The following is a 14922-nucleotide window of genomic DNA, read 5'->3' on the forward strand; positions in this document are numbered from 1 at the left end:
GGCATGGAACTCGTGCACCGACCAAGAAGCGCATAAAGGAGCTAGCGCAATTATCTATACGTTTGGAGAGTCTTTTGAAGTCTGCAGATGATACACTTACAGGGGAAACACATGGTTCACAACAAATACCATCATCAAAGCTTAAAAGCGAGTCAGCAGCAAACGAGAAATCTCACCAACAGTAACCGCAGAAGAAAATGTCTCAAACAGTCCATCCACAAAACTCTGCAGATGCGGATCACATTTATCGTACTTTCCTTCGTAAAATCAAATGTTCACCAGGAGAACTCGTCGCATAGTTGTTGAACTCTCTGTTGAACTCTTTTCTCGGTTGTTAGATTCTCAATCTAATTCTGCAAGGACTTGACAGAGAAGGACGACTTTTAGGCAGAAATATTTTGGGTACGATGCACCGCACATGGCGTGAGGTTGGAGAGAAGCGCTCAGTCCATGCCAGCATCGGAGGATTTCGCAGAGAGAGTAAGAAAGCCAAGCAACTTGCAGAATGCTTATTTCTTACATTCTAATTTTTTTTTAATTTTTTTTTTTATTGATCGTCACATTTACCCAAATTTTCAATAGATACTTTCATTCAAACAAGCTCCCAACAAACTATCGCGGAATTTCAATGTGCAAGGATGCGTTACAGTGTTGGCAGTGTATGCGCAGAGAGGGCAGCGTGAACGGTGTATTCAGGCAAAAAACGTTACATGCATCTCTGGGCAGCGACAGAGGCAAAGAACATTAGATGCGTTGGCATATGGACAATTCAGGCAGATGCGTTGTCAGGTCAGATTACTACAGAGGAATAATGACTGAGCAGACTCAGAATGGCAGGACAGAAAATGGCAGAGCATCGATGGTGGGAGAACGGTGATGGTTCAAAACGGATGCGCAGAGAATTAAGCAACGCATCTCTGATATGTCAGTCCAGCGACAGAGGTAGAAACACTCAAGTATACAGCCCAGAGAATGAAACGCATTGCAGAGAGGCAGCACTCAGATATGAGCAGCTCAGACACAGAATTATGGGCAGAGGTGCAGGACTGACTTGCACATAACAGGCCACAGAAAAACAAGTGGCTCTGATACCATGTTAAACAGACATGGACAGGGAAACAATGTGAAAGATAAATCAGTGAATACTTTTTTTATTAAGATCAGATATACATTTATAGTACAACATACATGACTCTTGGGATTCAGATCCCAAGGTCTCTTGGACTGCTTTTGTCCATTCGAATTCCACACTAACCCTTTAGGATTAGGTGTCCAACAGTTTTCATGGTTATTTAGTTTAGTTTTTTTTATGGTTTATTAATTTGTTTAGTTATTTTATCATTTATTAATTTGTTTTATTATTTTATTTGATAAAAAAATTTGTTTACTTATGATGATGATGATGGTTAACGTCCGCTAAGACTAAACAATGATCTATCGGACCTAAATAAACAAATTATTTATTTTGATTTAAGATTTTATTCCTATGCTCAAAAAACTTGGAGAGAAGCCTCCCAAACTCACTATAATTTTGACATTGTAAAAGGCTAGGAAGGTAAGTATTGTAACAAAGATTGTGAAAGTGAGATCTAATGTGGTTGTAGGCACGACACTCTAAGAGGAAGCGGTTTTCATCCTCGATGCTCCTATTCTCACATATATGGCAGATCCTTTCCATCCATGGTGTTTTAGGAACTGCCCAACGACTTGTTTCACTATGGAGATCATGAGAATTCATTCTAATCTTTGCTATATTAATTTTCTTCTTTGAGCTAGTTAAAATAGAGAGATACTTTTGATCTTCTAGGTGGGGTTGATGACCTTCTTATAATAACTTAATTTTCTTTTAGCCGCTAAATCTTTTCCACACCACAATTTTTCTTTGAACTTAGAAGTAATAATATCTTTAATGTTATTTGTGTTTTGCAATGCATCATTCTCATTGATCTTGCAATAGTTTAATGAGGCCCTTGTGTCTTTATGCCACCCTCGATTGAGCCTTAGATGGTTTTGGCTGGAATCTAAAGCTAGCTTAGGAAGTCTATGATTGTCTATGTTATTGAGTTTGTGGCTGTACAACAGAAACCTAAGCATAACTAGGCTCTCAATAGGGGAAAGACCTGCTTCTATAATTTAAGTTTCGAAATTCAAATTTTGTTATTTTTATTTTATTCAAATTTATTTATTTGTAAAATGATTGGTTGAGGTTTATTATTTAGTAACTTTAATTTCTATTAGTTACTAATTTTTTATTTTTTATTTTATTTATTTATTTTAACTTTTTTTATTTTGATTTTTTATTTTGTTCTATCATCTCGATTTTCATGAATTATAGTTTTTTTCCATATTTTCAATTTAAAATAACAAATTTTAAAGAGGAAAAAAAAAATTCATTCTTTTTATTTTTCGTGTTTTATTGCGTTTTAATTTACCTTATACATTTCTTTTGTCTTTTTGTATGGATTTTTTTAATCTATTTTCAAATTCAATTAACATTGTTGATTCAGTTTTGTTATTTTTTATTATTATTAAATTTATTTTTAGTAACTTCATTGGTTAAGGTCTTATTCTCTCATCTTTAGTAACTTCCATTAATGACCATCCCATGATGGAATTTACATTATCTATGAAATGATGTAATTTACATTAAATCTCCTTGTTATAATCTTCTATGCACTGGTAGCTAATTGATCTTCTTGGATTCAAGAAGTCTTTTTTTCCTATGTGATTAATGTTTGTGTGTATGTGTTCTTGCATGTTAAAGGATTTGAAACTAGAGTCAGAGGTGGACACTTGGCTAGCTACAAATCCAATGCAATGTAGTGGAGTTCTTCATTTCATTTTAGGGGATTCAAATTCTATGGTACAAAGTTTGGGGTATGGGATCAAACTAATTCTACAAGTGCACACTTTGAAGTTCCAAATTGTTCTTCAAGTCATTGCAAATGAGAAAATGCTCAGCATCTGTAGCATCTATTGGGAGGTTAAGGGTAGTCTTTACTTTGTAACTTATTTCAATTGGTTTGTTAAAGATGTTTTACCTTCTTGCCTTGAACCAAACACAAAATATTGGTAGAGTTTTAAGTAAAACATTAATGTGTGAATTTTGTCAAAGTGGTTTAATCTAGTGCAACTTTCTTCTTGGTTTTATTCAAAGTAAATGCCTCAAATTCATCCAATTTAATAGTAAATCACTAGCTTGTTAAAGATGTTTTACCTATGTTTTACCTTCCTTCCTCAAACCAAACACAAAAGATTGGTCGAGTTTTATGTAAAACATTAATGTGTGAATTTTGTTAAAGTGGTTCAATCTACTACAATTTTCTTCTTGTTTTCATTCAAAGTCAATGCCTCAAATTCATCCAATTTAATACTAAATCGTAAATCATAGAGAAACTATAATATTGGGAAAATATTTGAAAATGGTTGATGATATATTTTATTTATTTTAATATTTAAATTTTTTAATGGTTTTTTTTCACAATATGAAATATTTTAGGAACTAAGTATATTGATTAGAAACATAGTGTTTTGATGCCTATCTTACTAGTGATTTAAATTTTATAAGTGTACTAGTTATAATTTAGCTGTTATATTAATAGTAAAAAAAATGTTATTTCTTATTATTCATATATATTAATTAAATTGTCTTTACAATTTAATTTAAAATTTAATTTAATACTAAATCACAAATTACAGTTCATTGCTAGTCCATTTCGCTCTACAAAACAAATCACCAATTGAGACAACAAAAGTGTTTTTCCACATTCTCGTGCCTTCATCACTACAAACACAACTGCATTTAGCTCTATATCAATCATATACAATGCTCATAAACTTTCTATGATGTACAATGTCCATGAACTTTGTAGGAGAAAAATGGTTGTGCGAAACAAGTTTCTTGGAATTGATATCTCATTCAATTGAAACTAAGTTTATGCGTATCAATTTGAATGTTTGTAAAATATTGCCAAAGAAATAAAATTATAAAGCTTCATTACAGCTAATGAGGTAGGGTGCTCACCAAAAGGTACCATTATAGCACAACATTTTCATTTTCACTTTTAATTTTTTGTGAAAGTTTGAATTATTCTTCTCACAACCTATGAGCAATCCAAACCCCAATTAGTTATATTTAAACTAAGTAGCAAGTGCTGCTGCTGCTACTACTAGCATTCAAACATTTTATTAGTGTGATGCTGAAAATAATACTTATCTAAAAAAATATTTTTTCAATTTTGCACTTTACAAGATAATTGAAGAAATCCGATTTCATTCTATATTTAACTATTATAAATCCATATTAACTATGGATTTAGTAGTAGCTAACCATGGATCTAGCACTCGCTAAAATGGAGATAAAAACTTGAAAAGATATTTGAATCAGAAAGAGATTTGATCACAAATCCATTGTTATATATACATGTATATATTTCTATTATTAATATATTCTAATATTTATTATTATTAATAATATTTTTAATATAGAATATTAATTTTATATTGAAAATTTAAAAGAATTACATTTATTTTTTTATTTCTAAGAAGAAGTAATTATTTTATACTTTCAATTACTTATTCCTTTTACAATTTGAAATATTTTGTTATAATTAACATTATATATATACACATTATATATATATATATATATATAATTTTACATTCATATTCAAATAATTTAATAAATTTAAATTTGTACTAAAATATTTTAAAAAAGTAATAAAAATTATATGTTATTGAGAATATATATATATTTTTTATTTTTATTTTCATGTATTCTATTTCTCTCAATTGATTATAAAATTAGATTACTTTATATCAATATCTAAATATTTTTATATCTCTATACTAAATTTAACTAACCAAAACATTTATATTCATTATTATTTAGAGAATATTTTATTTTGATTTTAAATAAAATTAGTGTTAATTCGATATTAAATAGAGATGAGATTACACCCTCCTGTTATGCTATAAAATATGCTTTTCCTGATCCTAAATGTAGAAATAACATAAAGCTGTACTAATAAATTCAAAACTACATATAACTATTCTACTAATAAATTCAAAATTACATGTAACTGTTTTACCGGTTATTATATATTATATATACAAATCTCAAAAACAATAGCCACCACATTGCTTTAATTTTACTCGTGAGAATCTATGGGCAGGTTGCTACCTTCAGTCAATTTTACAAAATATATATAATGTCTGTATGATCAACAATTCTAACAACTTATAATGTGATGATGAAATATGATGGAATGATTATCTGTTAAAATATTTGAAGACAAAAAAGTCAATCACATATTTCTAAATGATGTGTACGTAGAACTATATGTCGTGTAATCTGTAATGTCCAGCCATATATATTTTAATATATGTATGATTGATGAATTTACGGTCAGCTCATAATCTGATAATTATTTAATAAAATTTGAAGAAAAACAGACATTGCCTATAGATTTACGAAAGTTATATATGTTAAATATATTATGAAATCTGATATCATAACTAACTATATATCCTCGCATCTTATCTTATATAATTTTATTTATGAATTTGTGGGTCAGTATATATTTTTGTTTTACATTAAAGTAGCATTGAAAATGGAAGTTATTTTTAAAGTGAATTAAATTATTTTCAATTCTGCTTAATCTAGTGAGAACTCTCCATTATAATTAAATTATTTTTACAAGTTAACATTTATGAAATTTTATCTCACATTACACCATTCTAATGATAACATTTTAATAATAATTTTCTAGTGTAAATAAAGTGTTCCAAGCTTGGGAAAAAAGTACAGTGAACCGTTAACTCAACGTAACTTACGAAGGGTGACATTATTGAGTTAAATCTATATGTGAGTGAAAGGAATTTGTGACATTATTGAGTTAAATCCATCATATATGTGAGTGAAAGGCGTTTGAAAAGGGACATCATTGAGTTAAATAAATCACTCTGAAGTTTGATTGGGTAAAATTCCGTGCAAAATCTTTTTCTTGGCCAATGGGGCTGCGGTCTGGCAACGAGTCTAGGTCAACCAATCACTTGCCAACATTTTAATTTTGGTTTGATCGAAATAAAAACGTTCAATACTATGGGCTTCACGCAATTCCGAAGGAAAGTATGTTCGCCAAAATGTTATTTTCAATTGATTGGCACGCATGCCGGAATCGGGTGAGACGACATCGCATTAATCTAAAGAATTGAAAGAGTAGTGTCCAGAGACTTCTAAATTAAATTAGTGTCGACCCCAGCCGAAATATGGTAATAGATTCTGTACAACCCAGAATACAGTAATGGTTTCACCGGTCCATTTATTTTCAGTTTTGATATTATTTTTATCGTGTTATCTGTCATGTGCTGGCTTTTTAATTAAATAGATTTTCGATATAGTTCAATTTTATGGTTAGATGGAAGAATTATTTGTTCTATGAGTATTGTATTAAATAACGTTTAGTCCGTATATTATTTAACAATTTTTATAGTTATAAATTATTCCCTTTCCATTTTTCTTAATGAAATTTAAACAAATAACTTAAATTTTCAATTCTCTCAATTTTTTTTTTGTCAATCGTAAATAATTTTCACTTCCAATTTTTTTCAAAGATTTTCAGTTTTCCGGGATGGGGCGTTACTGTTCATGTGATGGCTTTTTTTTGGGTGTTGTGCTCTCCTGCCAAGTGTATCGGCTTAATTAGAAGCAGGAGTTGTTTGTAGCGGAAGTTAGTGGACGCATGCAGGGTTATGGATCGAATTGTCTTGTTTATATGGTATTGTTTCGGTGGGATTTGGCATATGGAACGGCAATTGTGTGTAGCGGTGGGGTAGGCCCTCTACCACCTTCGATGGTATATTGTTTTGCCTGGTTCGAAGTTTTGTCGTTGAAGGAATGTAATGGTGGTCATATTTCCTTTCAGGGTGCATCCTCTATTTTATTAATGCGTTGGTGAGCAATCTGTAGCTTGTTACTTATATAGTATTTCAGTTTCTCAGTTTCTGATCTTGTATCTTGGATTTAGTTGGTTTGATCATCGTTTATATCCGTTTTTCGTGTCCGGATTTATTGTCGAGTCCTTGAGGGTGTGTATTGGTTGTTGGGTGTCTTTTAATCTTAACTACAGTCAAGTTCTGAATTATATAGCGTCAATTCTTGGAGTAGAAGTAAGTTTTTCTTCTTGAGTTTCATTTAATTTTGCCTAAGTCAATTCCTATTTCATGGCACTATGTTGTTAGTGCTTTATGTTTTTTTTTGTGTTGAATTAGTGCTTTAGGTAAGTCTTCTTTTGTTCCAATGCATTCCACAACCTCGTGGGGTCATGGTTCATAGCACTATGTTGTTAGTGCTTTATGTTTTTTTTGGTCTTGAATTAGTGGTTAGGTAAGTTTTCTTTTGTTTTAATGCATTCCACAACCTAGTGGGGTCATGGTGGGTCATGGTTCATATCTGTGAGGAGTTTTGAAATTTAGTGATGATATAATGGTTTTTAGGTTAGGTGTTCACAAATAGTGTTCAAACCTTAATGTTATTTTATAATTCATAGGTCTTCCAATAGTTTTCCCGATTGTATCTCTCTATAGTGTTGATGCCTCCTAGGTAGAGAATGAGTAGCAGGTTCTTCTTTGGGACAGAAGAGGTTTAGTCTCTTTGTATATGATCCAATGGTTACACATTTTAGGTGAGGAAAGAAATTCAAGTACTAGAAAGTAGAGGTGGAGGAGATCATATATATGATTCAAATTCTCAATTGGCTGGCGAAAATGTGAAATGGAAATGGATTTGTGATCCTAGAAAATTCAGGAGTTAGAGGCTACATTTTGTGAATTCTCTTGATTTAAATCTACAAATTTCAACTCTGTCGCAGCTAGTATTCAAAGACAAGTAGGTGGAAAATTACAATCTTATCTCTTCTCTCGAGGATATTTGAACTCATGCTCTAAAATCAAAGGTTTTGTTTCGAAAATATGGATTCTCATTTGGCTCGTATAGAGGATTTTCTTTTGAGCAACTTTGGCTCTCATGACTTCATGAATTATCTAGGCTCTAGTTCTAAGGCCTTGGCTACAATATGTCCTTCAGACCATAATGAGGATGAAGGAATATAATGTTTTTTGTAGTAAAATTTGGTAGGTCTACAATGAGATTGTTATGGTATGGCTTTTTAGCTTCTTGGATTCTTGGTTGGTATAGTGAGTATGTTTTAGTCCAAGCTTAATTTGTTAAAAAACATCTTTTGGCTGGTATGTTGGTTAGTGCTATGGAGAGATACCCCTATGTTATAATTTTTATTGTGCCATGTATTAACTAGCATTTTTATGGAATTGTGCATTTATGGATGGATTTCTCTTATATGGATGGTTCTCGGTTCATGGTGGTTCTCTGGTTACTGAATATGCATAGTGAGGATGTGGTTATTTATTATGATTTTTTGACATGACATTAGATTAGATGGTGTTATTCGTGTTACTGTCTAAATTTTAATGCCGGGAATATGTTTGATGGTTGGTATGTGAGTATACTAGCACTCACTACTTGTTGTACCCATTTGGAGTTATTTTTTCTTTCTATCCTCTAGGTTCTATACCTAGCCTAGGATGTTTTATACTCGTGAAGGCATTTTTTGCTCATTTTTATGGTGCCAAATATTACTTGGATTTATGTTTTCTTCTATTGAAATCAATTTCTAGAGAATTCTAGATTTCGTAAAGGCACTCTTGCCTTGGTTTGTTGGTGCAGAGTCTAGTTTGGAATTATACTTCTTACTGATGATCTTAATGGTCTCTCATATTAACTGATTTCAACTTTGCAAACAATGTAGAGTTATATTTGTAGGTTGGTCTCATTATATATATATATATATATATATATATATATATATATATATATATATATATATATATATATATATATATATGGAGATGACCAAATAATTATGCCTTGATGAACTCGATTGAGCATTCTTCTCTTCTAGTTTGTTGTATTTTGGCTTCTGGGTTATTCTACTTTTATGGTATTGTGGGTGGATTTCTATGTCAAGCTCTATAATCTCCATTTTCACATGAAATATAAGTACTTCAATTTAGCCCATAGGGCATAGAATATATAGTGATGGGGTGTATTATTAACTCACAATGTGATGTGAAGGTCAATGGTACAAAACTCCATGGGAAAAAGTTGATCCATGCTAATGCATGTTGTGGCCTAGTTTGGGTGCGATCCCTAGGTGATTTTGATAGCTTATATTCCCCTGCATTGGAGTTTCTCAAGAAATAGATCAAGCCTGATTTAATTTTTAAAGAAATAATATAACTTGACCAAAAAATAAGTACTTCAATTTACAAGACAAAAAAACATAAATTTTGATTTCTCTCATTTTCTTTTAAATACATAAGAATAACTTTAAACAAAATAGAAATAACTTCTAATTAAAATAATAAAAAATTTATGTTGTTGTTATTATTATTATCAATATTTATTATGTAGTTAAGATAAACTTGACTTGGTCAAGTTACCTTTGGTTTTTGAACTCCAAGTTTATGAGAAACCACAGTATTCATAGGGAATATACCTACTCAAAGGGGGAAATTAAACCAGCCTAAATCCATCTTAACCTCTAATTTACCAAGCATCGAAAGGGATCAAATATCTTGAGATGAAAACCTATTTTAGAGTGAAAGTAGGTTTGATCCCTATCATCACTTGGTATATCTAGCGTTAAGATGGATATAGGCTAGCTTGCTTATAAATAAGTAAAATAAGATTTAAATCTTATGAAAAGCAAGTCCATATGAATAGTATCATTTGTAAATTAGGTATTGACACTATTGTAATAATTAGATCTATTCATATTATCCCATATATATTAACAATTAATATTGTACAACAATATACATACACATTAATGTATATAATGCTACCATAAAAATTTCACAAATAATAAATTCAAAGAAAAAACAATTGAAAAATTAAATATAATAAATGCAAAAAATAATAATCAAAATGTCAATTAATACAAAGTCAACTATAAATCTATGAAGTCTCTACGAAAAGTTAGTAAAAAGAAATACAATTACAAAATATAAAACTAAGCTAACATAATATATTTATGGAGTAGTCTTCAAGTGTAACTTTTCCGAGTTTTTAGCATATTTTTTGCCAGAATCTAGTGAAAAAAATATTGCCAAATCTTGATTTGTGTTGTTTAAATTCGATTTTTGACTGCATATATGGATTGAACACCCTTAGAAACCCCTAGGGCACTTCAATTGTTAAGAGTTCACCTGTCAAGCTTGTGATTTCAATGAACCCTTGTAAGATTCTAGACAAATTAGATCATAAACTAAATTAGAAAACTTCCCAAAAGGTCATGCTTAAAGACTAATTTTATATTTATTATAATAAAATGATGTTAAATTATTAGAATGTCTGCATTTTTCACATTTTATAGAATAATATTACTCCATAATTTTCAATTATTCTTTACACAATTACTTAAAAATTCATTAAAAAACAACAATGATTAAAACAAACAATGTTAATGAAACTTATGCATAAATAAGGAAATCAAACCATATGTTTATCCAATTCTTCTTACCAACCTAAGAATTCTCTCTCATCCCCACCATTAGCCCTATGAGCTCATGATCTTAGTTTAGAATATTTGTATATGGAATTCTCACATGTATTTTGGTAGTTCCAATTAGTTAAAACTCTACAAATTTTGTCAACCAAAAGAAGATTCCTCATCTCTATCTACTTCCTTTTTTGATTTTCTATTATATTCATATTAATTAATATATTATCATAAATTTTCCAATTCAAACCCTTCCACCTATTCCACATAGGTGATTTTACTCGACATTATCCAAATGATGGTTGCCACGTCCAATTTGAACCCATCTAGCTAAACCATTATAGAATTTTATAGACTAATTAAGATTGTTTGTTAAGTTTTCATTTCATTAATTAATAGTATACAAAAGGTTACACTTCTAAGATTCTTATAGGGATAATCACATAGAGGCTTATTTTTTTCCATATAATTCTCCTTACAACAATATCATTAATCATTAATGGAATTTTAAGGTAAAATATGGGTCTCAAAACAAAAAATGTAATAAAAAAAATTGAAATAACCAATGGGATTCAAGATAATGATGTCATCCCCAAACGCGAATATTTTTGGAGGGAAAATAATAAGAATAATTTTTTTAATCGTATTTTCATCTTATTTCCTTGTAGGTTTACTTAAATCTCAAGTGTATATACCTACTAAATGTGGAATTAAATTGCGCATCTAATAGGTACCCATTGTGCATACTTATCAGTAGACTCACATCAAAAGAAATGAAAATACATGAAAAAATAATATGGACACATGTTTTTCATGTATTTTCAATTTTTTTTATGTGGGTCCATTCCACATGCATTTTTCATGTTTGTTCATTTCTTTTTATGTGGGTATACTTAGAAGAATGTCAAGTGGGTACTCATTGGATGTGGAATTTAATTTCTCATCCAACGGGTGTATACAATCGAAATTTGATGAAACTTACAAGGAGATAAACCAAAAATTATAGTCAAACGAGTAGTTACCTTTTTTTAAAACTCATCTCTTATTTTATTCTTTTAACTATTATTTTATTCCTTTCCTTAGGAGGCCCATTTTGGACCTCAAACTTCTCCAATTTCCTACTTGTAAAAACTCTCATGAGGGAGATACCTAAAAGATTTGTTTTGATCGACATTTTCAATGTGAATTAATTATCAAGAACAATTACAAGTGGAAATGCGAAAAGGGGAAACACATTTTTGTGTGTAGAGACAAGTTGTGTTATATTTGGCAAACTCTCGACTAGGAAAAAAGTCAAAATATTTTATCGTTCGTGAATTTGAAACTCTCTCAATTGAGAGTTTTAAACTTTTTTGGTTGAGAGTTTAGTAGGGTTAATGTCGAGGTTGCAAACTCTCAGATGAGAGTTTAACAATTTTTTAGTTGTGAGGTTTGGGAAAACATTCTCTCAGGCATAAACTCTCCACTGAATTTTAGATTCCGACTACGACTCTTACTAAAGAGTTTAGGTTCCATTTAAAACTCTTGGCAAGAGTTTTAGATTCTAATTAATTATCTTGGCCATTTTTTTTGTAAAAAATATGTTCTCATGCACAAACTCTCAACTGAGCGCATAGATTCTACTTAAAATCTCCTAGCTGAGAGTTTAGATTCCATTTAAGCTTTCGGTCGAGCGCTTATATTATACTTAAAATCTCTCGACTGAGAGTTTAGGTTCCATTTTAAATCTCAGCTGAAAGGTTAAATGTTATAAATAGGAAAAGTGAATTTTTGGTAGTTATTTCTACCCTAGTCTGTGAAATCGACAATATCGATTTCCATAAAAAAGTATTTTCCTTTCTGCCATAGCCCACAAAAATTACAATATTTCTTCCCACAACACAATATTGTCGCTTTTGCACTAGACCGTGAAAACGACAATAAATCTTCCCACAAGAAAGTATTTCCATTTCTTCCCTCGTGCGTGAAAATCAAAATATTTCTTCCCATAACACAATATTTTCATTTATTCCCCGACCTGTGAAAATGATAGTAACACTTCCCACAACAACATATTTCCATTTTTGTCATGGCACACAAAATATTGACACAGAATGATCAAGGTAGTCTTTGAAAACATTTTTCGTGTGGATGAACACTGCTTGGGCATTGGGAAAACTCACAAAGAGAAAAGGGGGTGCATTCGTAAAACATTGAATCATGCACTCTTTACTAGGGATTGTTTGGTTTACATATAGGTACATAGTTACTTTTTTTTTATAATAATTGGTAGTATGAAACTTTCACTTTGATAAACTGTAAATTCTTACATTTCACATTGCATAATTTCATGATCTTACATCCTTAGGAAAAGGAACTCTTTTGTTTTCTTGCTTACTTTTCACCAATTACACTCATTTCCAATTATTGGTTGGGTTATTTCAGTTGATTTATTTTTCTTGTATATGCATATAGTATTCATCTGAGATAGTAAGATTTGTGTGAGTAGAAAATGAAACTATATTGAATCATAACATAGCTTTTCTAAACAAAATGAAACCATATTGATGGAGCAAGACTTCACCTTCTATAAGGCCCTAATCCCAGCTATATCAACAAATACTTGACTTATCCTTCACTTAATATATTGCTCATCCCTATTTCAGTTACGAAGTTGACTAAGAAGATGTATGCTTCCTTCTCAAAATAAGATGTCATCGTCTTCTGCTTTTTATAGCTTGTATAAATAACTTGCTAACTTGACTACCTTCTTGTCATTTCTTCAATTCGCACCAGTAGTGGGGAGTTTCATGGTATGAAGTGACCTTCAAAATAGAGTGTTTTGTTTACACTATTTATTTTATTTATAGAACTGTAAAGAGAAGAGATACCATTATAATATCTGAGCTATGGAAATGTTGGCATAGAAATTGAATCCTTGCAAAATAGCATCATATCCCCTCCAAATTGTCATATGAGTAATCTTAGCCATTCCTTTCAATGATTTGATTCCTATAAAGCTTAGTTCTTCCTCCCAAGACTAACCCTCCCTTTCAAGTCAGTAAAATAATCAATTAGCTATTGTCATACATATCACATCTACTTAGCTATCTTACCCATATCCCTTATATTGCCTAGCTTTATCATATCAAGATTGTGTTGTTCCCTAGTTCCTAGTGTAGATAAATTCTCGGTGTAAGGCCTTAAATGTAGTATTATTGCGATCATACTCATGTTTATTAATTTTATTATATAGTGTTATGTTAGGTAGTGGGTTTTAGGTGCTTCAGTCTCACTCTTGATGTCAAGAGTCTTTGAATCTATTTTGATTTTTGATGGAATCTTCTTTTAGTAGTTGCTTGTAATATTTATAATTTTTTTGTGACACTCTCTCTCTTCGTTGATGTTTAATTATTCCATGCACCAATATCTTCTCCTTTTGTTAGTGTCATTCTAGTTCATCCTTTATTTTTTATCTTGTGACACAAATTTATGCATTTGTGTGCTATCTTGATACTCCTTTACAATAAATAATTTCCCACACTCTGAAAAAACTTCATTGTAATTTTTAGAAGGCGTCAAATTTGAATCCCGTTTCACAAAAAGAACATTTAGTTTAGAAGCCAGACTTATTTATGGAATTAATAGTTCATAGCTGCTTATTTCTCAACTTATTTTCTTTTATAATTATTTGGTATATGAATGCAAAAGTTCCATACAAATTATGTTCTTGAACAATTTCCTTTTCATACTATAATACTTCCTTATTATGACTAGCATTTTTCTTATATAAATTTTTTTACTTTGATCCATGTGGTGCAAAGAAAATAATTTGTGTGGGGTTTAGTCTCCATTAGGTCTCAAGATCAAATGTCATGAGGAATGATTGAATATGGGAGTCAAGTGTGGGAGATACACTATCTAAAGGGGTGTCTAGGATTGACCAAGTCTCACATGATCTTGATGAAACCCTCTCATGTTTGGGTTGATTTTTATTCCATGAAACATTGGGGTTAGCCGCAACCAAGGCTCAAATATCCATTGGAAGAAAATGAATTTGAACTAAGGCCTTGGTTTTCGTAAGTGTTCAATACCCTTCTCAATTTCTCTAATACTTTTTTAATACTATGTCTTTTAGAAAGTATCCTTGTTTTAATTTGAACTTTGAACCCTGAAGATTTTCAAAAGTTATAAATCCATCTTTTATCTTACATATCATTGTTTATATTTTTAATATAATACCAAATAACTTGTTATTAATTTTAGTAGCAACAAATTTCAAATTGCACTTCTCCTTCCCTATAATTTGAATTGGGAATTAACTGGTGCTTTGTTCTCTTTCTGGTCAATATATAAAAATTAC

At 30.6% G+C, this 14922-nt stretch overlaps 1 pseudogene; it reads left to right on the forward strand.

Moving 5' to 3' along the window:
• The first annotated feature begins 830 nt into the window (after nt 1–830).
• The window catches only part of LOC149180081 (putative pectate lyase 18), an 88687-nt pseudogene continuing 74595 nt past the window's right edge, over nt 831–14922 (forward strand).

This window comes from Pinus tabuliformis, chromosome 3_2, assembly GCF_031772625.1.
Source record: "Pinus tabuliformis cultivar Carrire ecotype Pingquan chromosome 3_2, CPIR1, whole genome shotgun sequence".
NCBI classification, from domain to species: Eukaryota; Viridiplantae; Streptophyta; class Pinopsida; order Pinales; family Pinaceae; genus Pinus; species Pinus tabuliformis.